This window comes from Gracilinanus agilis, chromosome 6 (genome assembly GCF_016433145.1).
Source record: "Gracilinanus agilis isolate LMUSP501 chromosome 6, AgileGrace, whole genome shotgun sequence".
Lineage (NCBI taxonomy): Eukaryota > Metazoa > Chordata > Mammalia > Didelphimorphia > Didelphidae > Gracilinanus > Gracilinanus agilis.
The window spans coordinates 13,482,905-13,507,555 of NC_058135.1; positions in this window are offsets into that span (position 1 = coordinate 13,482,905).

Here is a 24,651-nt window from a genome sequence, read left to right on the forward strand (position 1 = left end):
GTACTTCAGTGAGAAATTGACCAAGAGGAGAGTACATTTCCAGGATGAAGAGGTTTGATCTAGAACAGTGATTCCCAAAGTGGGTGCCACCGCCCCCTGGTGGGTGCTGCAGTGATCCGGGGCGAGGGAGGTGATGGCCACAGGTGCATTTGGGGGCAGTGAATAACTGTAAGGGGGTGATGATAGTATGTGACAGGGGGCATTAAGTAATATTTTTCTGGAAAGGGGGCAGTAGGCCAAAAAAGTTTGGGAACCACTGATCTAGACTAATGCTAGCAAACCTTTTAGAGACCCAATGCCCAAACTGAAACCTTCATACCATATGTGAGCTCCCTGCCTTACCCCTGACAGGGGAGGGAAGAAGTACTCCCATTAGGCTGCTGGGCACAGGAGTAGATGATGAGAGAAATGTTTTTAGGAATGCATGGAGAGAAGGAGGGGAGCAGCCCCTCTGACACATGTGCCATAGGTTCACTAATACGGACCTAGACACATATCCCAAGATGGTCATCGGCAGTCAGTCAGCCACTCAATAAGCATTTATTAACCACATAATATGTATCAGGCCCTCTGCTTAAATATTAAGGATACAGAGAAAGATAAAAGACACAATATAATGAGTATAAGAGTTAAAATTGGTTTTGGTGAAATTAAGAGTTACAAAAAGTTGTTGAGGTTACCATTTATAAAAATTAACTCTTAAGTCACAAGGCTATTAGCAGCTTTAGTAGCTTTATTACAGCAAAGTAGAGATAGTAAAGTGGGAAATGTAGGAAAGAGGTAGAAAATATTGCCTAGCTAAATTCCCTATATTTGCTGATCTGAAGAAATCCAGCTCAACTCCAAAAAAGGCTCCCTCAGGTCCCAATCTCCAACCAGGAATCACAGTAGTCTCTTCAGCAAAAGCTCCCAACACAGAAGTTCCTCCAATGCAAAAGTAGTCAATGCAGAAGATGTGAGTATTCAGCTCTCTGGTCTCACCTTTTATAGCCCTTTTCCCACATCACTACCTGTCTCTCTGGTTTCTACATCCTTTCACAGTGGGCTGGTTTATCATATCTCAGGAACCAATCATAGTTTCTTAATTTACCTGGCACTGCCCGGGGGAATCAGTGCTTATGGGATCTACTTCTGGCCTTTGAGGATATTAACTTCCTTTTCTATTAAAAGGTTCTTCAAGTGTTTGACTAACTAAGTGTGAAAGAAGGGACATTCCAAGTTTTTGATTGATTAAGTTAAAATAAACAAAGGCACCAGAATTACCAACAACTGGGAAAGGTTTCCTGTATAAGATAAGGTTTTAACTAGGTCTTGAGGGAATCCAGGAAAGCCAGTAATCAAAGATGAGGAAAGAGAGCATGTTAGACAGAGAAATATTTAGAGCTGAAGTATGGAGTATCTTCTTCAAGGAACAGCAAAGAAGCCAGTGGCACTGAACAAAAGAGTATGTGATGAAGAGTAAGGTATACGATGACTAGGAAAGTACATGATGGGGAAATAGGTTCTATAAGTATAGGGAGCTACTGAAATTTATTGAGTAGGAGATGACATTGGTTATCTCTAGGAAAATCACTTTGGCAGCTGGATGGAGAATGGAATGGAGTGGGAAGAGACTGGAGACAAAAAGAAAGTCCCCATACACACCAGAATATAGCAGTGTTTTGTGACAGCAGAGAACTAGAAGCAAAGTAGATGTCTGTTGATTAGGAAGTGGACTAAACAAATAGTGGCTCATGAATGCAATGGAATGTTACAAATATGATGAAACCATGAAAAGATATACATGAAGTGATATGGAGTGATGTAAGCAGGATCATTGGACCAGTTAGACACTACCCACAGGAATGTTAATGGAAAGCATCAGCACAAAACAATCAAAAGTGAATGTTATAAAATTACAATGATGGGGCAGCTGGGTAGCTCAGTGGATTGAGAGCCAGGCCTAGAGACGGGAGTCCTAGGTTCAAATCCGGCCTCAGACACTTCCCAGCTGTGTCACTTGACCCCCATTACCTACCCTTACCACTCTTCCACCTATAAGTCAATACACAGAAGTTAAGGGTTTAAAAATTAAAAAAAGAAAAGAAAATTACAATGAACAAGTATGGCCCTAAAGAGGAGATATGAGAAGACACCCCTATCCTGCTCCTTTGTAAAAGTGAAAGGTCATAAGTCTTAAACATTTCATATTTTTTCAGACTTTTTCAATGTACTGATTAGGTTTGCTAATTTTTCTTCCTCTCCTTCCTCTTTTTTCTTCCTCCTCCCCCAAAAGTCTTTTTTTTACATTGGATGGTTCTCTAAGAAAGGAAGGAAATGAGGAGAAGTTGTGATGATTCAAAAATTTTAATTTATAAATACAAATTATTTTAAAATAATAAATCTGTCCTTTAATTCTACTGGTAAGTACAAAACAGGTAAGTAAAAAAAAACTAAGAAGGAAAGGATGTAAAATAGAAGAAAAAATGGTAGATAAGCAAATCAGAAAGTTGCAGTTCATGGAATTTCTACTTAAATGATTTCTCTTTCCAGGGAAACTTTTTTTAAATTTTATGAAATATTAAATGACAAATATAAACCAAAATTGCAGCTTTTGGGGGAGGGCAGTTAGTGTGACAGACTTCTCTGATGACAGAGATTTGTTCTCAAACAGCTCCATTATGCCAGATTCTGGTATTTGTCTTTCAGCTCCATCAAAAAACAAGAGGAGGGCCTAGAAAAATAAAATCAAATTCTTACCCAATGTCTCATCATGTGACTTTTTATATTTATTATAAAACTCACTCTGGATTCCCCATTTGTTTCTACAGTAGTTGCAAATCATTTACTTCTAAATGTCAACCCACCAGAGGGACATCTGCAAGGAAGGTTCAGAGTCTAGTGGACATTATGCATTGTAGAAAATTATAGCATTTAGTGGGAAGGATGAAATGAATGCAACTCTCCAGGGGTCCCACTTTTAAAATCAGTTAGTATTTCCTAGCTTTGTGTCTTAGGGTTCATGAAGCCTCGCTTTAAGCCATATAATGAAAAAATAGGTCCCAGTATTATCTAAATCTGGAACTCTGGTATCAGAGGCTCTCATCTAACCCCAAGGACCCAGATGAAGTCTGAAAGATTGTTTACTTCTATGGCATATTGTCTCCATCCAGAAAATCAGGCAACTTCTCTATATGCTGCCACCTAGTGAATTGCAATGACACTTCTTACAAGTTCATCATTCACAAAGTTGAGATGGAAAAAAAAACAGAATTCATACCAGAAATGATGAAAGGAAGACAGCAGCACATATTAAAGAGCAGTGCTTCTCTAGAGCCTATAGACACTGTCCTTGCCAAAGATAGATATGAACTAGGATAGACTTGAAGCACAACTAAGTTTCTCTCACAATTGCCCAGTGTGATGTATCCTGCAGTTCTCCATTGCTGACAACAGTGAGTGTTTACTCTAGCTCCAGACACCATTCCTATTGGAGTTACCACTACTGCAGCTGTTGGTGCCACCTCCTCTTCAATATAGCCTGCATTTCTCCACTGCTTCCAGCAGAGGGTGTTTATCCTAGGTGATAATTATAGTTAATATTTCCATACTCCCAATCAAGATTGCTGAAACAGATGCTGGTCCTCAATATAATTAGCACTTCCTAGGGATCCAGAAGCATGAATGATTCAGTCTTGAAGTCCTTTGCTATCCAGGCTGCCCTCTTCTGGATTTCTTCCCAGTAACCAGTGTCCTTTCCCCTCCTTTCCCAGCTCCCTTTGCGGCTTTCCAGACTTCACTCTCATGCCTCAGCTGCCTTTTCCACTCTGGAAGGTGTAATCGTTATAGGTTTTTAAAGTGTAAAAGCAGATTTTTTGCAAGTATATTAGGGAAAGCCTTGGCTGGAAGGCATGGACATTCTCAATAGAATGCAGGGGGTAGGGAGGAGAGAGCTAAGCAACAGACATTGCTGTTTTGTGAGGGGTTTGGAGCAGGTGTGCAATCAGCAGTCCCTATTTGACCTGGCATCTTGGAGAGTGGTGAAGGTTGTAAAGGCTGAAAACATCAACCTGCAAGTCAACTCTGAGTAGGGAAGAGGCCTGTGTTCTGGTGGACAGTTTGCAGACATCTCTCCCTATCTGGTTACTCTTGGATCATTGGCTGTGGAGGACTTGGTTCCTGATATCCTGAAGACATCTCTGGATAACTTGTGAGAACCCAAATCCAAGCCCTCTTCCTCAGGTCCTTAACCAAGCTGTCAAACCTGGCAGAAGCTAGGTTGGCTAAGGAACTTACCCTTTTGACACCAATCCTGGGCGGTTAGACATAATTTCACCTCACCCCCTCTCCTATCCTCACAAAAAACAAACTGTTTCCTATGTGTTTTCTTCATACCTTGAAGTTCTCATAGTGTGTATTTATTATACTCTGATTTTATCCCTTATCTAGATGGATCAGGGTGGCAATTAGGCCTAACTGTCACTTCTGTCAACAGTCATTTCCCCTAACAGTTAAACCCCAGTTTCCTTAACTTCTTAAGTTGGACCTATTGTCCATTCTTGTCTCCTACTCACCCTTCTGAACCCACATATAATATTTATGTTATCTCCCCTGGTTTTCTCCATAAGAGTTTGGCACATCCAGATGGTGGGTTAACAAGGGGTCAGGAAGTTCTCTCTTAGACACACAGAGCCAGACTGGAAGTCAGAGGATTCTGAACATTCCAAAGGGGGTCCACAGTCATTGGCTGTGGGCTGAAAGTTCCAAGCCAGTGGTGAGCTACTCAGAACTGCTTACCTCCCACCCCAGTTCATTGATAAAATCTCTGTGTGGAGCCAATATACTACCAAGGCTAAAATAGTCCCAGAGAAAGGGTTTTTCCTCATTTTTTGCCTTTTATTTTTCGTGTTATCCTGTTTGATTGTAAATTGGTATTGTTGTGGGAATATTGTTGTATTTGTGTTAGTTATTAGTCTTTAGTCTTTTATTGTGGCTAATAAAACTACTGTATTGTTGTTCCACTGGTCGTTTGTGTCAATGTTTGGGAAAATGGTATTGGAAGACTGTATGGATTATTTGCTGTTCCTATCTGGGGTGCCAAACTCTTATGGAGAAAACCAGGGAAGATAACATAAATATTATATGTGGGTTCAGAAGGGTGAGTAGGAGACAAGAATGGACAATAGGTCCAACTTAAGAAGTTAAGGAAACTGGGGTTTAACTGTTAGGGGAAATGACTGTTGACAGAAGTGACAGTTAGGCCTAATTGCCACCCTGATCCATCTAGATAAGGGATAAAATCAGAGTATAATAAATACACACTATGAGAACTTCAAGGTATGAAGAAAACACATAGGAAACAGTTTGTTTTTTGTGAGGATAGGAGAGGGGGTGAGGTGAAATTATGTCTAACCGCCCAGGATTGGTGTCAAAAGGGTAAGTTCCTTAGCCAACCTAGCTTCTGCCAGGTTTGACAGCTTGGTTAAGGACCTGAGGAAGAGGGCTTGGATTTGGGTTCTCACAAGTTATCCAGAGATGTCTTCAGGATATCAGGAACCAAGTCCTCCACAGCCAATGATCCAAGAGTAACCAGATAGGGAGAGATGTCTGCAAACTGTCCACCAGAACACAGGCCTCTTCCCTACTCAGAGTTGACTTGCAGGTTGATGTTTTCAGCCTTTACAACCTTCACCACTCTCCAAGATGCCAGGTCAAATAGGGACTGCTGATTGCACACCTGCTCCAAACCCCTCACAAAACAGCAATGTCTGTTGCTTAGCTCTCTCCTCCCTACCCCCTGCATTCTATTGAGAATGTCCATGACTTCCAGCCAAGGCTTTCCCTAATATACTTGCAAAAGTCTGCTTTTACACTTTTAAAGCCTATACCTATTACAAAGGTCCCTCCTCTCCTACCATCCCCTTTTCTGATTACTGATTTTCTTCTGGAACTTCTGATTTCAGGAAATGCCAAAGTCACTATGTTCATCCTGTCACTTTTCTTCCAACTCTTCTCATGAGTCTCTAGACTTCCCTACCATGCTCTTGCTGTGATAGTATCTCCTTCAGGGACTCATTTCCATCAAGGATTTTGAAGAGGGCTGTAGAAAAGATAATAAATAATGCAGACACCAGGGATGTAATAATAAATCTAAATGATTGTGGGTACACACACTGGGGTTTAGGAGAGACAGGACCAGGACAGGGAGACCAGAACAGCTAAGCTGCTCCTAACTGACAAAGGGACTGTTGACCAACTGCCACCACTAGGCCAGAGACTTTACATTATTTCTGATATGTGATCTGTAATGTTCTCCATGTAATGCAATTTGTTATGTTTGTTCTATCAGCACTGTAATATACATTAGTACCTTATCTTATCCTCTAACCTAATCTAATACTATATCTATTTCACTAAACTATTCTAAACTACCTCTAAGATATTAGTAACATAAATAGATAAATAACTAGCTAATCTTTGTTAGTAACTAACTATCCTTTGTTAGTACTTACTTATCCTATAGCTAATTCTAATTTTGTTAGGATCATACATTTTCTCATTCCATAAGGAACACAATGTACCCTAACATGTTTGTGTTGTATGTATCTGATTTGTTATGTTGTTTCTTTGCTATATTGTGTTGCAACATGTTACTGATGGATGCATGATACCTACCAAAACTCCAAATCTCCTGCAGATCTCCTTTCTCCTTATGATGTTCCATTCCTCAAGGAAATCTCTCTTCTCTTCTCTCCATTTTCCTCTTCTTCTCCTCTCCATCAAAGGTCTTGATAGTTTTATGTGCAATGTTGGATGCATATGAGTATGTAGTGATACTATATACATTACCCAAAAATACTTCCAAACTATTTAATCCAAATTGTCCATGATTAATCCTCTTCTCTAAGAAAATCCTTGAAAATGAAGTTTTATCAGTTCAATTCATAAGTTCATCAGTCTTAATACAAAGTCGATAAATCCTGACATCCTGAATCCTCTTCGTCCATGTCCTCTTCCATCCGAATGTCCTCTTCCACTTGAATGGTCCTCTCCTTACTGAACTTTATGACTGCAGACTCCAATTGACTGAAGATCTCAAATTACACAATCTTTCTTCTTCTTCTTCTTCTTCTTCTTCTTCTTCTTCTTCTTCTTCTTCTTCTTCTTCTTCTTCATTATTAACAATCTCTACAGTTTCATTATCTATTCCATGTGCTAATTTAACATGAGAACAGTGATACCATGAATCTCTACCTAAGGCTTTTACAAAAGATCGTGAAACTAATACAGTTGTATAAGAACCTACCCAATTTTGTTCTGTAACCGATTTTTTTGGCAAAATTTTTCACATAGACCATATTACCTGGTTGAAAATTATGAAGAGAATAATCCAATGAACCAGATTGAATTAATACTCCCATATCTTGTAATTCTCTTAGCCTCTGCTGTAAAGCACTTAAATATGAAGCAATTTGGCAATCACCTCCTAAGAATGATGCATAAACAGCCTTACAAGTTTTTTCTTGTAGTGGAGCATGTCCAAAGAGCATCTCATACGATGATATATGTAGATCCGCTCTTGGTGTCGTACGTAGGTAAAACAAAGCTATGGGAAGAATCTCTGGCCATTTAAGATGAGTTTAAGCACAGAGTTTCCCAACCATAGTCTTTAATTCCCTATTCATATGCTCCACCTGACCTGAACTTTGCGGGTGATAAGGAACATGATATTTAGGTGTTATTCCTAGATTCTCATAGACTCTTCTAAGAATATCCTGAGTGAAATGAGATCCCTTATCCTAATCTATGGTTAAAGGTACACCAAATCTAGGCACAATTTCCTTAAGTAACACATTCACCACAAAACTAGCTGTATTAGTATTTGATGGAAAAGCTTCAGGCCATTTAGTTAGTCTATCGACTATCACAAGATAATACTTGTATCTTCCAGCTATAGGCATACAGATATAATCAATCTGTAAACTCTCAAATGGACAATATGCTAAAGGCCTACCACCCAAACCTTTCTTTCTGAATGCACTTTGATTGAACTTTTGGCAGACTGGACAGCTATTACAGATCTTATTTGCAACAGTACTTATTCCAGGAGCAACCCACTGTCTCCTGATGGAATTCACAACAGCTTGTGTACCAAAATGACCTTTTGACACAAATAGGTATACAAATCTTTTGGTAACAATGGTCTTCCTGTATCAGTAATCCATATCCCATGTACTTTCCTAGCTCCAAATTTATCCTTCCATTTCTGGATATCTGAGTCTACATAAGCTTTCTCTAGATCATCAGAATCAATAGATGTTAAATTCATTACATAAATTAGAGCATTCTGGGCTGCATACTTCGCAGTGATATCAGCTCTGTGATTTCCTTTAGAGACTGAATCTCTACCACAAGTAGACTCCGATAATGAATTACTGCCAGCTGTTTTGGCTTCTGGATTGCTTCCAACAACTCAGTTATTAATCCTACATGAGCTATTGGTCTTCCTGATGCAGTAATAAAACCTCGTTGTTTCCAGCTCTTTCCTGTTGCATGGCAAACAGAGAATGCATATCGAGAATCCATGTAAATATTTGCACTTTTAACTTCAGCTAGAAGGCAGGCTTGCTTCAATATTACTAATTCCACACCCTGTGCACAAAGACTACTAGGTAATGAGCCATACCACAGTGTCTCAAATTCTGTGACAACTGCAGCACCAGTACATCTAATTCCATTACGTAAATATGATGATCAATCCATGAATAACACCCAGTTTGGATTTTTGAGTGGAGTGTCTTTTAAATCCATCCTAGGCATATCCACAAGATCTACTTCCTCAACACATTCATGCAATGGCTCATTGTTCTTTGGCAAATCAGGAAGAAGAGTAGCTGGGTTAAGTATGCTACATCTCTTAAACTTGATGTTCTCACTACCTAAGAGAATAATTTCATACTTAGCTATTCGTTGGTCTGAATATGCTTGAGTAAGAAACTTCCTCATTAGTGCTTCTATCTGATGTGAACAATAGACAATCGAAGGACATCCCAAAACTAGATCAGCTGACTTCTGGACTAACACAGCTGCTGCTGCTACCCCCCTTAGACAGGGTACTGTCCCCGCAGCTATTGGATCTAATTCCAATAGGACGATAACTCTGTCCAAGAGTCTGTGTCAACACACCAGAAGCTATACCATTTGTTTCATTAACAAACAGCTGAAAAGGTTTCTCATAGTCTGGGATTCCTAATGCAGGTGCAGATAGAATGGCTTCTTTCAGCTTATGCAAGGCTAATCAATGTTCAGGCTTTAGTTTCAGAGGTTCTGGTTCTGTATTCCTGGTCAGATCTGTCAAACATTTAGTGATCCCACTATATCCAGGAATCCATTGTCTACAGAAACCAGTAGTTCCAAGAATAGCTCTAAGTTGTTTTTTAGTTTTAGGTGCACTCAATTTCTGTATGTCAGCTATTCTCTTTTGTGTAATACTTCTGGAACCCTCTGATAACATGAATCCAAGATATTTCACCCTGGGCAAAATTAATTGTAATTTTGCTTTGGAGATTTTATGTCCTCGTTTATACAATTTAATCAAAAGAATCTTGCTATCCCTAAGACATACCTTTGCATTTGAGGATGCCAGAAGAATATCATCTACAAAATGCACCAATTTACTCTCTTTAAATTTTATAGTTTTTAGATCTCGATTTAGAATCTGAGAGAACTGAGAAGGTGAGTCAGTATACCCTTGTGGGTGATGAGTCCACATCCACTGAATCTTTTCCCATGTAAAAGCAAAGATCCTTTGAGAATCCTCGTGAATTGGTTTTGAGAAAAACCCAGAACATAAATCTACCACGGCAAAATATCTAGCCTGTCTTGGAATGGAAGAAATTATAGCAGCTAGGCTTGGGACAACTGGATGTGTCTTGATGACATAATCATTTACCGCTCTTAGATCTTGAATAAATCAGTAAACAGGTTGGCTATTTTCATCTGGTTTTGGCTTCTTTATAGGCAAAATTGGTGTATTGTACTCAGAAAAGCATGGTATTATTATCCCTTGTTGGATTAGGGACTCAATAATAGGACAAATATCATCTATTGCCTCCTTAGTCAAGGGATATTGAGGCACACAAGGAACTGGTCCTTCCTTTGTCCTCACCCTGACTGGAATAGCTGATTTTAGCAACCCAACATCTGTAGAAGATTTTGACCACAAATCCTTAGGTATATCCTCAGGTATTGGATAGATAGCACCTAAGTCATCCTCTGTACTGCTAGAATCTAAGAAAAGCAATGGAAAGGCCTTCAAATATTCCTCTGGGAGATGCAAAGAAATATCACCAGATTCAGTACATTGGATTGTAGCCCTTAATTTAGACAACAAATCCCTTCCCAAAAGATTCATTGGACATTCTGGAACACGCAAAAATGCATATTCCACCAAAAGTGGTCCTAGGGTTATCATTTTTGGTTGCAATTTAGCTACTTTCTGAGTCACACCTGTAGCACCAATGACTTCCATTGTTCCAACAGCTCTACAGTTTTCAAGAAAGCTTTGCAAAACTGATTTTCTGGCCCCCGTGTCTACAAGAAGGTCATAAATCTGGTCTCCAATAGTCACAGACACATATGTTTCAGTACTATTGGGAGGTTGGAAAGTTTCCAACACAGGAGCTAAAACAGTAACATCAGAACAAAACTCAGCTATTTCCTATCCATCCAAGTTAACATCATCTCAAATTACAGAATTTTCCCAGGATTTTAAACCATTGGTCCTTTTCACCTCTATTTTGGTATCATTGTTCTTAGTTACAATCAAATTATCCTTAATCAAATCACAATTTCTATTATTCTTCTTAATTCCACACTTACTAGAATTTCTAACACCATTCACAACACCATTTTTCTTTTTCTCACCATTATTTACAACACTAATCAAATTATTATCAACACTATATAAACCATCATCAATCTTAATCAAATTATTACCAACACTAGTTAAATTACCACTACCAGCAAGTAAATTACCATTAACATTGGTTAAAGTACTATTTACACCATTACTAGTAGTTAGTTCAGATAATTTAACATTAACACCATTCAAATTATCATTAATTCTCATCAAATTATCATTCACATTGATTAAACTATCATTGATTCCATTTAAATTAACATTAATCAACTTATTACCATTATTAATTAAATTCTTATTATCACCAATCAAATCAATATTAACACCAAGTGTGCCATTTCCATTATTCACAATTACATCATCATTATCTTTAACACATACAATTTCATCAACATTCACTTTAGTCCCATTACCTTGATCAATCACTTCTGAACTTCGGGCACACCTTCATAATGAAGTTGTCCCTCCATTCATGTTACCATTATTAACATTCCCCTGTACAACATGACTAAACTTGGGTCTTGTTCCTGTGTGTAAGTAATCCTGCATCGTTGCCAAATTAGGAGCTTGTGCAACCTGACAGCATGCATTCTGGCATTGGAACACATTTTGCTGGCCATTTCCATGATTAAAACTATTATTCCAGTTATTTCCTCTGTATCCATAATTATTATTATACCGATTAAATCCATTGTTATTATTGTTGTATATCTGCCCATATGATTTCTTTCTTTCTGTACCTACAGTCCCTCACAAAGTGTCCAATATGTCCACAAACATAACAATATTGTTGCCTCTAGTTTCTCATGTTTGCATTACCACTGGTCTTATAGTTATTGTTATTATTATTCCTCTTTTCTGCTGCCCTTAATGCTGCCACTGCCTTAATTTCATTTATCTCCTTTTCATTGGCTTGAGAATTTGTCTCCCTTAACTGCTTCCTATCACTTCCCCTGTCTTTCTCCTGTGCAAACACGTATGTGGCTTTTTGCTTCAACTCATCTAGGCTCAACAGTTCCCNCCTGTGCAAACACGTATGTGGCTTTTTGCTTCAACTCATCTAGGCTCAACAGTTCCCGATCAGGGTAATTATCCATGAAGAACTTTTTAAACTTTTTTTTTAACCACAGGTAAGGAAGAGCCCACACACCTTTCCATGGAACCAAAAAAACATAATCGATCCAGTCTTCAAATATCATTGTTCCCATCATTGCCCAAAGTGACCAGCTGTACACAAAATCAGTTGTATTATTAGCCACAATTCCTGACTAATAAAACAATAACAAGTACAATTACAATCAATTAAATACAAGTACAATTAAACACAACAACAGAGAACAAAGAAAATGAGAAAAATCCCTTTCTCTGGGGCCACTCCAAGCTCAATAGTATTTTTCCTACCCACAGAGATTTTATGAATGACTTGGGGTGGGGGCTGAGAAGCTCTGAGCAGCTCACCACTGGTTGAGAACTTTCAGCTCTCACCTAATGGCTGAGCTCCTTCTCGGAATGCCTAAGCCCCTATTACTTCCTGTGTGATTCTAACTGCCCAAGAGTACACTTCCTGTCTGTCTCTCTACCCACCCATCTGGTAGTGCCAACTGTAGAAAAGATAATAAATAATGGAGACGCCAGGGATGTTATAGTAAATCTAAATGATTGTGGGTACACACACTGGGGTTTAGGAGAGACAGGACCAGGACAGGGAGACCAGTACAGCTAAGCTGCTCCTAATTGACAAAGGGACTGTTGACCAACTGCCACCACTGGGCCAGAGACTTTGAACACCAACAGGCAGGTAAAGGTTTTAACAAGTTTAATTAAATTTAATTAATTAAAATAGAGGTGGGAAAGGGATTTCTATACTTAAACCCTAAAAGACAAACCCACAGGGGCAAGGGGAGGATTTCCCTACTCTAATCTAGTGATCTAAGCAGGCAGGGCCCAAGGAGCAGTGCAGTCTCTGAGAAGCTGATTCAAGCCTGGAACCAGCCAGACTTGAACAGCACAGCTATGGATCAGAGGGGTGGCTTTGAGGGTTCTCACAGTTTTCCAAAGAGGTTCACAGGATGCCAAAATCCTAGGTGGTCCAAGATACCAAGTAGAGTGAGTGAACTTGAGGTGCTCTCCACCAGGTCTCAAACTCCTCCTCTGCTTGGTTCTGCTCTGTAGGTCTTCTCCTCTTGCTGGAAATCCACCTCCACTCAGGATCCCAAGGGAATCATAAAGCAGGGTCTGAGATCTCCCTGGGCTGGCAACAGTTTACCCACCACTAATGGAGTCTCTCTCTCTGGGCAAAAGGTCCCTACTTCCTGTTCCTTCATTCGATCTTGGAATGCTCCCGCCTTCCTGCTAGGTTCACACTTAATACTTAATTACTAACTAATCTTCCTCACAGCAGGGCACATGCTGAAACTGTGCAACATGTACTTGCAAAGGGTACTGAGGCACAACAGGGGCTGCAGCCTCTAGCAGTCTATGTTGCAACATTTGATAGAAGCTTAGGTAAAAGTATGAAAGTGCCTGTGTCCTCACAAAGTCAGATCTCTGGTGAAAAAAATATAATGGATGCTGCTAGTCATGATTGAAAACATTCATTCAAATTCATTAATAGTCTACTATATACAGGTTACTGTGCTAACCTCTGAATGGGAGGTAGAGGAGATTCAGAGCCCCAGACCTCAAAGTATTCCCAATCAAATTGAAGATATAAGCACAGGTAGAGGGAGTAAAAGTGGCACCCCATTGGCAGGAGCATCCCAGACTATCTCTGTTGTTCCCCTCTGTTTATGCTCTGAGCCTCAGACTGGTTCATGCATTTTTTTTCCTTCCCAAGGCATGAGGAGAGAGGACAGATTGAGAAAGACATGAAGAGAGTAATAGGATATTTGTTAATTGAGTGAATTAGGAAATAGGGTTGATTGCAATAGATAAATAAAGAAATTTGAGAAAGCTGGATTTCTTTAACACAAAATGGAATTTTTTAATTTTTTTTTATTTTTTAAGAAAAAATTTCCATGGTTACATGATTCATGTTCTTTCTCTCCCCTCCACCTCTCACTCCCATAGCTGACACATATTTCCATTGGGTTTTACATGTATCAAGACCTAGTTCCATATTATTGATAGTTGCACTGGGGTGGTTGTTTAGAATCTACATCCCAAATCATATCCCCATCAACCCATGTGTTTAAGCAGTTGTTTTTCTTCTGTATTTCTACTCCCATCATTCTTCCTCCGAATGTGAATAGCATTCTTTCCCATAAGTCCTTTAGAATTGTCCTGGATCATTGCATTGCTATTAATCCATTACATTCTCTTGTACCACAGTGTATCAGTCTCTGTGCATAATGTTCTCCTGCTTCTGCTCCATTCACTCTTCATAAATTCCTGCAGGCAATTCCAGTTCACATGGAATTCCTCAAGTTCATTATTACTTTGAGTACAAAAGTATTCCATCACAGCAGATACCACATTTTGTTCAGCCATTCCCCAGTTGGAGGGCATATCCTCATTTTGCAGTTTTTTGCCACTAAAAAGAGTGTGGCTATAAATATTTTGTATATGCCTTTTTTCTTTATGATCTCTTTGAGCTATAAACCCAGCAGTGGTACAGCTGGATCAAAGGGCAGACAGTCTTTTATAGCCCTTTGAGCATAGTTCCAAATTGCCATCCAGAATGGTTGGATCAATTCACAACTCCACCAGCAATGCATTAATATCCCAATTTTGCCACATTCCCTCCAACATTCACCACTTTCCTTTGCTGTCATGATAGGTAATCTACAAGGTGTGAGGTGGTACCTCAGAGTTGTTTTGATTTTCATTTCTCTAATTATTAGAGATTTAGAACACTTTTTCATGTGTTTGTTGATAGTTTTGATTTCATTATCTAAAAATTGTCTATTCATGTCTCTTGCCCATTTATCATTTGGGGAATGACTTGATTTTTGTGCAATTGATTTAGTTCCTTATATATTTGAGGAATTAGAACTTTGTCAGAGATTTTTGTTATAAAGATTATTTCCCACTCTGTTGCTTCACTTCTAATTTTGGCTGCATTCGTTTTGTGTGTACAAAACCTTTTTAATTTAATGTAATCAAAATTATTTATTTTACATTTTGTAATTTATTTCTAACTCTTGCTTGGTTGTAAAATCCTTTCCCTTCCAATGATCAGACAAGTATATTATTCTGTGTTCATCTAATTTACTTATAGTTGCCTTCTTTATATTCAAGTTATTCACCCATTCTGAATTTATCTTGGTGTAGAGTGTGAGATGTTGATTTAAACCTAATCTTTCCCATACTATTTTCCAATTTTCTCAGCAGTTTTTGTAAAATAGTGGATTTTTGTCCCAAAAACTGAGGTCTTTGGGTTTATCATAGACTATCTTGCTGAGGTCACTTACCCCAAGTCTATTCCACTGATCATCCCTTCTGTCTATTCCAATGATCATCCCTACTGTCACCAGTATCGTATTATTTTGATGATAACTGCTTTATAGTACAGTTCAAGATCTCATTCTGCTAGGACACCTTCCTTCACATTTTTTCCCATTATTTCCCTTGATATTCTTGATTTTTGTTCCTCCAAATTAACTTTGTTATATTTTTTCTAGTTCAGTAAAGAAGTTTCCTGGTAGTTTGATAAGTATGGCACTAAATAAGTAAATTAATTTGGGTAGGATGGTCATATTTATTTTGTTAGCTCATCCTACCCATGAGCAATCAATGATTTTCCAATTGTTTAGATCTAGTTTTAATTGTTTGGAAAGTGTTTTGTAGGTGTGCTGGTATAATTCCTGTGTTTGTTTTGGTAGATAGATTACTAAATATTTTATATAGGTGATTTTAAATGGTATTTCTCTTTCTAACTCTTGCTGCTGAGATGTGTTGGAAATATATAGAAATTCTGATAATTTATGCAAATTTATTTTGTATCCTACAACTTTGTTAAAGTTGTTGATTATTTCCACTAGCTTTTTAGTTGATTCTCTAATATTTTTAAGTAGACCATCATATCATCTTCAATAAGTGATAACTTGATCTCCTCATTGCCTATTTTAATATCTTCAATTTCTTTTTCTTCTATAATTGCTAACTGCTACTGTTTCTAGTACAATGTTAAATAATAGAGGTGATAATGAGCATCCTTGTTTCACTCCTGACCTTATTTGGAATGATTCTAATTTATCCCTATTGCATATGATGCTTGAAGATGGTTTAAGATATTTATTGTTTATTAATTTTTGGAAAGGCCCTTCTATTCCTATACTTTCTAGTGTTTTCAATGGGAATGGATGTTGTATTCTGTCAAAGGCTTTTTCTGCAACTATTGAGACAATCATGTGATTTTTGTTTGTTAGATTGTTGCTATGGTCAATTATGTGGATGAAAGTTTTCCTAATATTGAACCATCCTTGCATTCCTGGTATAAATCCCACCTAGTCATAATGAATAACCCTCGTGATCACTTGCTGGAGTCTTTTTGCTAGCATTCTATTTAAGATTTTTGCATCTATGTTCATTAAGGAGATTAGTCTTTAGTTTTCTTTCTCTGTTTTTTATCTACTTGGTTTTGGGATCAGTACCATATTTGTATCATAAAAGGAATTTGGTACAACTCCATCTTTGCTTATTATGTCAAATAGTTTGTATCGTATTGCGATCAGTTGTTCTTTGAACATTTCATAGAATTCATTTGTGAATCCATCTGGTCCTGGGGATGTTTTCTTAGGGAGTTCTTTGATGGCTTATTCAATTTCTTTTTCAGATATGGGATTATTTATTCTATTTCTTCTTCTGTTAATGTGCACAGTTTACATTTCTGTAAATATTCCTCCATATCGCCTAGATTGCTATGTTTTTTGCCATTTATTTGAGCAAAATAGTTTTTAATGATTGCCTTAATTTCCTCTTCATTAGACATGAGGTCTCCCTTTTCATGTTTGATACTGTTAATTTGGTTTTCTTCTTTCCTTTTTTTTATTAGATTGACCAGTACTTTGTCAATTTTAACTGTTTTTTCAAAGTACCAGTTTCTAGTCTTATTTATTAATTCAATAGTTCTTTTACTTTCAATTTTATTAATTTCAAACTTTCAAATTTATTAATTTCTCCTTTAATTTTAATGATCTCTAATTTAGTTTTCATCTGGGGATTTTTAATTTCTTCGTTTTTTTAGTTTTTTTGATTTTCATGCCCAATTCATTGATCTTTGCCTTCCCTAATTTGTCTTCACCTGAATAAATTCAAGGATTTAATTATAATAACTCAATGGGGTAGGATCAAGGACAAGGAAGATGGTGTGGGGATGTCTATGCTAGTCTTCAGGTGCCAAAATTTCCTAATCAGTTGTTAATCAAGTTGGCAGCTGGCTGAAGAGATCCCTTCTCCCTCTCAGGCCCTGGTCAGGCCAGGCCATGGCCTTGACCAGGTGGAGTGAGGTTTGATGAAATTCTTCTTGATGATTAGATGTTTGGTGTATATCTCTCAGCCCTATTCAGCAACTGATGAATTGATGCTCAAGGCAATAGGATACAGGTGCTAGTGTAGGTCTATAGGCCTACCCACTCACCACCTGGTCCCTGTTCTCTAGATTGAGAGCCTGAAAGGATCAGCTCCTGGGTTTTTATAGTGGTGGCAGTAACTGTCTTTTGCTCCTGGCTCAAGCCATCTGGGGAAATTCTAAATTCCATAACTGCCAGATGTCATTCAAATTTACCTCCATCTTCTTCCCAGAGGTTGCTATTACAGATACAAAATAAATGCACAAAAATCATCAACATTTCTATATATTTCCAACACATCTCAGCAGCAAGAGTTAGAAAGAGAAATGCCATTTAAAATTACCCTACACCAGTGATGGGCAAACTTTTTAAAGAGGAGGCCAAAGGAAAAGGAATGCTCATCTGTCAGTCTGTTTCTAAGGCAACTCTTTTGAAGTTTTATTGTATTGTATCCTACTCATTGTATTCGTCAGATTAGGAATAATATGCAGCCAGATAGAACATTTCAGGGGGCTGCATCTGGCCTGGGAGCTGCATCTGGCCCTTGGGCCATAGTTTGCCCATCATTGCCCTAGACAATATAAAATACTTAAGAATCTATCTACCAAAACAAACTCAGGAATTATACCAGCACAACTACAAAAGACTTTTGAAATAATTAAAACTAGATCTAAACAATTAAAAAAATTGATTGCTCATGAAGATGAGCTAACATAATAAAAATGACAATCCTACCCAAATTAATTTATTTATTTAGTACCATACCTATCAAACTGCCAAGAAACTTTTTTTAATGAATTAGAAAAAACTATAACAAAGTTCATTTGGAAGAACAAAAGATCAAGAATATCAAGGGAAATAATGAAAAAAAATGTGAAAGAAGGTGGCCTAGCAGTACCCAATCTTAAAATGTACTCTTAAGCAGTGGTCATCAAAACAATGGTACTGGCTAAGATACAAAAGGGAGGGGTCAGTGGAATAGACTTGGGGTAAGTGGCTTCAGCAAGACAGTGTATGATAAACCCAAAGACCTCAGTTTTGGGGACAAAAATCCACTATTTTACAAAAACTTCTGGGAAAATTAGAAAATAGTATGGGAGAAATTGGGTTTGATCAACATCTCACACCCTACACCAAGATAAATTCAGAATGGGTGAATAACTTGAATATAAAGAAGGCAACTATAAGTAAATTAGGTGAACACAGAATAATATACTTGTCTGATTATTGGAAGGGAATGGATTTTAAAACCAAGCAAGAGTTAGAAATAAATTACAAAATTTAAAATAAATAATTTTGATTACATTAAATTAAAAAGGTTTGTACAGGGCAACTGGGTAGCTCAGTGGAGTGAGAGTCAGGCCTAGAGACAGGAGGTCCTAGGTTCAAACCCGGCCTCAGCCACTTCCCAGATGTGTGACCCTGGGCAAGTCACTTGACCCCCATTGCCCACCCTTACCAATCTTCCACCTATGAGACAATACACCAAAGTACAAGGGTTTAAAAAAAAGGTTTGTACAAACAAAACCAATGCAGCCAAAATTAGAAAGGAATCAACAAACTGGGAAAAAAATCTTTATAACAAAAAACTCTGACAAAGGTCTAATTCCTCAAATATATAAGGAGCTAAATCAATTGTCCAAAAAATCAAGCCATTTCACAACTGATAGAGGGGCAAGGGACATGAATAGGCAATTTCGAGATAATGAAATCAAAACTATCAATAAGCACATGAAAAAGTGTTCTAAATATCTTATAATTAGAGAAATGAAAATTAAAACAACTCTGAGGTACCACCTCACACCTTGTAGATTACCTATCATGACAGCAAAGGAAAGTGGTGAATGTTGGAGGGAATGTGGCAAAATTGGGATATTAATGCATTGCTGGTGGAGTTGTGAATTGATCCAACCATTCTGGATGGCAATTTGGAACTATGCTCAAAGGGCTATAAAAGACTGTCTGCCCTTTGATCCAGCTGTACCACTGCTGGGTTTATACCCCAAAGTGATCATAGGGGAAAAGACACGTACAAAAATATTTATAGCCGCACTCTGTGTTGGCAAAAAATTGGAAAATGAGGGTATTCCCTTCAATTGAGGAATGGCTAAACAAATGGTGGCATCTGCTGGTGTTGGAATACTATAGTCTACAAAGGAATAATAATGAACTGGAGGACCAGGAACTGGAGTGAAAGGAGCAGAACCAGGAGAAAATTATACACAGTTACTGATACGCTGTGTAAAATCAAATGTAATGGATTTCTCTACTAGCAGCAATGATCCAGAACAATTCTGAGGAACTTATGAGAAAGAACACTATCCACATTTAGAGGAAGAACTGTGGGTGTAGAAACACAAAAGTAAAACAATTGCTCGAACACATGGGTTGATGGGGATATGATTTGGGATGTAGACTCTAAACAACCATCCCAGTGCAACTATCAATAATATAGAAATAGGTCTTGATCAATGACACATGTAAAACCCAATGGAAATGTGTGTCAGCTATGGGGAGGGGATGGGGTTTGGTGGGGAGGAGAGAAAGAACATGAATCATGTAACCATGGAAAATTTTTCTAAAAATTTAAAATTTAATAAAATTTAAAAATGAAGTGAAATGAAATGAAATGAAAGAGGATCATGGGACATAAAAAGAATTTCTCAGAGGTTTTTGGAAAGAACAGTTAGACCAACAAATTCACTCTTTGTCCTGATTCAGATAAAGTGGTCCAAGGGTTTTTATTTGGAGAGTCGGAAAGTTGGTGAAGATCTGGTGAATTTTCTACTTGAGAAATATCCCCATAAGAAGGAAGGAGATTATGATGCAACACCACTGCTTTACCAATGGTGGCAGAAGAAAGTAAATCTGTGAAGATTCTGATTAGCTGTTTTCTCATCTAAATAGCAAGAAAGAAATCCAATCTTTCTCATCATGATAAATTATATATATTTTTTAGTTTTAGGGTAGAAAGTTAGAATTGGGTTAATAAGCAGATAGGAAGATAAGTTAGCCTTGATGTTTATCAAGGAGAAGTAGGTTCTTGTGAACCTTAATTTGGGGGTTTGTTTAGTTAGATATTTTTGATTTAGCATAAATATTCTTACTTGTTTCCTTTTTATTTTCCTTTTCCATAAATTTTAATCCTTTCAATAAATAATTTTTTATATAAACTTGGCCTGAACCAAAAAATTTTTAGGGTGCTTGGGAAGCCAACTTTCCCAACAGTCAAACCAACAGCCTATCTATACAGGACACAATTATTGGTTAATACTATACCAATACCAATAATTTATAAGGGTTAGGAAACCCTTATAATAGGAGTCAAGGTGCATTAATCTGGCAGCTGCCTAGGTAGGGTGAAGCTGGACATGACTGGAGTATGAACAAATCTCAAATTAGAGTATGACTCTGGTTGACCCTAAACTGACCAATCAAGATTCTAATGAAAGCCATGCAGGCAAGGAGGTCCTGAGCTAGCTGGCAGCTATGGAAGTACAAAGAAGGAACCTATTGGCCACATTCTGTGAAGGGAACAGGGAACAGGGACCAGGGCTGGTGAGAGATAAGGTAAACCCTACCAACTCCACTTTATGAACATGTGCAAATGGGGACTTAGAGAAGTCACAATTTCTCTACTTATCATCTTCATGACTTGGAATTGACAAGGAAGTAGAAATTATACTGGTCCTCCTGATAGGCTAGCCTTAGGTGTAAAAAATTATCATCATCCTTGGGTGAGCTGGAATGTTGCCATGTTTCAGGAATCAGCAACAGTCAAGGATGTAGCTATCAACTTCACCCAGGAGGAGTGGAGGGAACTGGATGCTTCTCAGAAGACCTTATATAGAGAATGATGATAAAAAAAAAACTATCAATACTTTGTCTCTTTGTTTCCGGAATCCAAACCAGAAATGATCTTCCAGTTAGAAAAAGGAAATATGCCTTGGAATCCAGAGTAAGAGTTCCCATGAGGACAAAACATGAAGGAGGGAAGTAGTTTAAGGTTTGGGAGCTAGGTCTACTAGACACCTGGGGCACAACTGATCCCTCTTCACTGTTCTTTTTGCATACCAGTCAGGGCCTTGTTGGGTCTTGGGACACTTACTGGAGCTGCTAATCTGTAGCCTGGCCTCATGATTGATGCAATTCCTACAGATTCCCTTATTCTGGAGAATAGATGTGGAATAATAGGCTCATCTCCAATACAAAACATTTGTTTGGGATCAGCATCCAAAAAAGAGTGGCAAGAGATGGTCCCATAATGGGAAAAGCTTAAAAACATGTCAGGGTAGAAAGGCAGAAGAGCAAAAACAAAACAACTGAGACAACTAAGAGCAATTCTTATAAGGAAAGTATTTATAAAAGTAAAACCTTTGAGAGAAATTTCAAGTTAAAGTCATTCTTATTGCCAAAGAAGAGAATGCCTACGTGAAAAAAAACCTCCATAATTATGATCCATTTGGAAAGCATTTCAATCAGTTTTTTGCCATAATTAAACATAATGGACAATCCTTTGGGAAGATTTACAAGTACAATAAATGCTAGAAGCCCTTCATCTACCATTAAGACCTGATTCACTATTATATACTGCATATTGGAGGTGAAACATTTGAATGTAATGTGTGTAGAAAAGCCTTCATCCAGAGAAGATATTTTACTGAATATAAGAGAATTTATATAGAATTTATATAGAATAGAAGTCCCATATAAGTAATGAATATGGGAAAGCCTTCAGCTAGAGGAATTACCTCAATGAACATAAAAGTATTAATATTTAGCATGGGTCGGGGTGGACATGATTGAGGGTGTGGACTCGAAACTACCACACCAATGCAACTACCAACAATTTGGAAATTGGTCTTGATCAAGGACACATGACAAAACTAGTGGAAATGCGCATCGGCCATGGGTGAGGGGAGTGCAGGAGGGGGGGTTGAAGGGGAAAGGTGGAGCATGAATCATGTAACCATGTTAAAAATGAATATTAATAAATGTTAAAAAAAGTATTAATATTTGACAGATGCCCTATGAATGTAATGAATTTAGAAAAGCCTTTAGCCAAAGGAGATATCTTATTCTCCATTAGAGAATTCACACTGGACAGAAGCCCTATACATGTAATAAATGTAGAAATTCTTTCAGTGAGAGGGGATACCTTGATCAAATACATATGAGAGAAACCTTTTGAATGTAAACAATGTGGGAAATCCTCATTAAGATGGGAAGTTTTCTTGACCATCAGATAATTCAATAGAATAGACTATGTAGAAATTAAAAATTAATGGTTTGGCCAAATATATGAAAATTATACATCTTTTATTTACAAAAGAAGTGGAAAAAGTGAAAGCAGAGGACTACAAAAGGGTAGAGAAGACATTAACCTATCTAACTAAATATTGTTCCAGTGTTTGGCTAGGCCAGGACTTGTTAACCTTCTATTGGAATTAAACTCTTTCCAGAAGACAGGAAGGGAAAGCCAGCTATATACTTACCCAAGTTCCCTCCAAGAGGTGGGTCAAGACAATGACTTGAGTTCAATGTGACTCCTGAGGCTGATTTTCTTCTTTGAGCCAGCCTTCTTCTTAAAGCCAACTTCCTTACTTGAATCAACTCTCTTCTTGGTGTCCACTCCCTAGCCTAGCCAGGGTATTTTATATTGGCTCCTTGTCTCCTCCCCTCCTCAAAGGGGCCAATCACAGCTTCCAAATAGTCTAGCACTGCCCAGGGGGCAGTGTTTGTGGGAACCAGTTTGCATCTTTTGGAGGGGTGAATACTCATTGAAAGAGTTCACAGTTTATGAAGGTATGAACTCTTCAGACTGTTTGAATTAGAAAAAAGGGTGGAACTCTCCAAGTATCTTGCTGGCTTCTCACCTGGTACTAGGTAGGGTGTGTGAGTTCCTCCACCTAGTTCAAGCTTGTGTTGATTCAAAGTTATTGTTAACCAAAGTGTTAACTCCAACTAGGCAAAGAGAATAAAGGATTCCCTTTTCACAAGTGTGAACTCAAAGAGAACCAAGAATTCCTTTTTACACCTAGGAGTAAATGACCTCAGCAATCTAGTGTCTGATAAACCTAAAAGTTGGGATCTTTGGGTTTTTCAGACACTAGATTGTCGAAGTCATTTATCCCTAGTCTATTCCATTGATGCACCCTTCTATTTCTTAGCCAGCCAGATTGTTCTGATGTTTTCTGCTTTATAGTACAGTTTAAAATCTTGTACTGCTAGACCACCATCCATCACATTCTTTTTCATTGGTTTCCTTGATATCCTTGACCTTTAGTCCTTCCAGATGAATTTTATTATTTTTTCTCTTTCTATAAAATAGTTTTTTTGGTAGTTTGATAGTTATGACACAGAATAAGTAAATTAATCCAGGTGGGATTGTCATTTTTATTATATTATCTCAGCCTACTCATGAGCAATTAATGTTTTTTCCAATTGATTAGATCTAATTTTATTTGTGTGAAAAGTGCTTTGTAATTATGGTCATATAATTCCTGTGTTTGTCTTGGCAGATAGAGCCCCAAATATTTTATGTTGTCTAGAGTGATTTTAAATGGAGTTTCTCTTTCTAAATCTTGCTGCTGGTTTTTGTTGGAAATTATATAAATGCTAATGATTTATGTGAGTTTATTTTGTACCCTGAAACTTTGCTACAGTTATTAATTATTTCAACTAACTTTTTAGTTGATTTTCTAGGATTCTCTATACCACCATATCATCCACAAAGAGTGATAATTTAGTTTCCTCATTGTCTACTTTGATCCCTTCAATTTCTTTTTTCTCTAATTGCTACAACTAGCATTTCTAGTACAGTATTAAATAATAGTGGTGATAATGGGCATCCTTGATTCACTCGATCTTGTTGGGAAGGCTTCTAACATCCCCATTGCAAATGATACTTGCTGATGGTTTTAAATAAATACTACTTATTATTTTGAGGAAAGATTCTTTTACTACTATGCTTTCTAATGTTTCCAATAGGAATGGGTGTTGTATTTTGTCAAAGGCTTTTTCTGTATCTGTTGAGATAATCATGTGATTTATGTTAGTTTGATTATTGATATGATCAATTATGCTGATGGTGTTCCTAATATTAAACCAGTCTTGCATTCATGGTATAATGGTATAATCCCACCTGGTCACAGTGAATAATCCTTTTGATATATATTTTTTTAAAACCCTTGTACTTCGGTGTATTGTCTCATAGGTGGAAGAGTGGTAAGGGTGGGC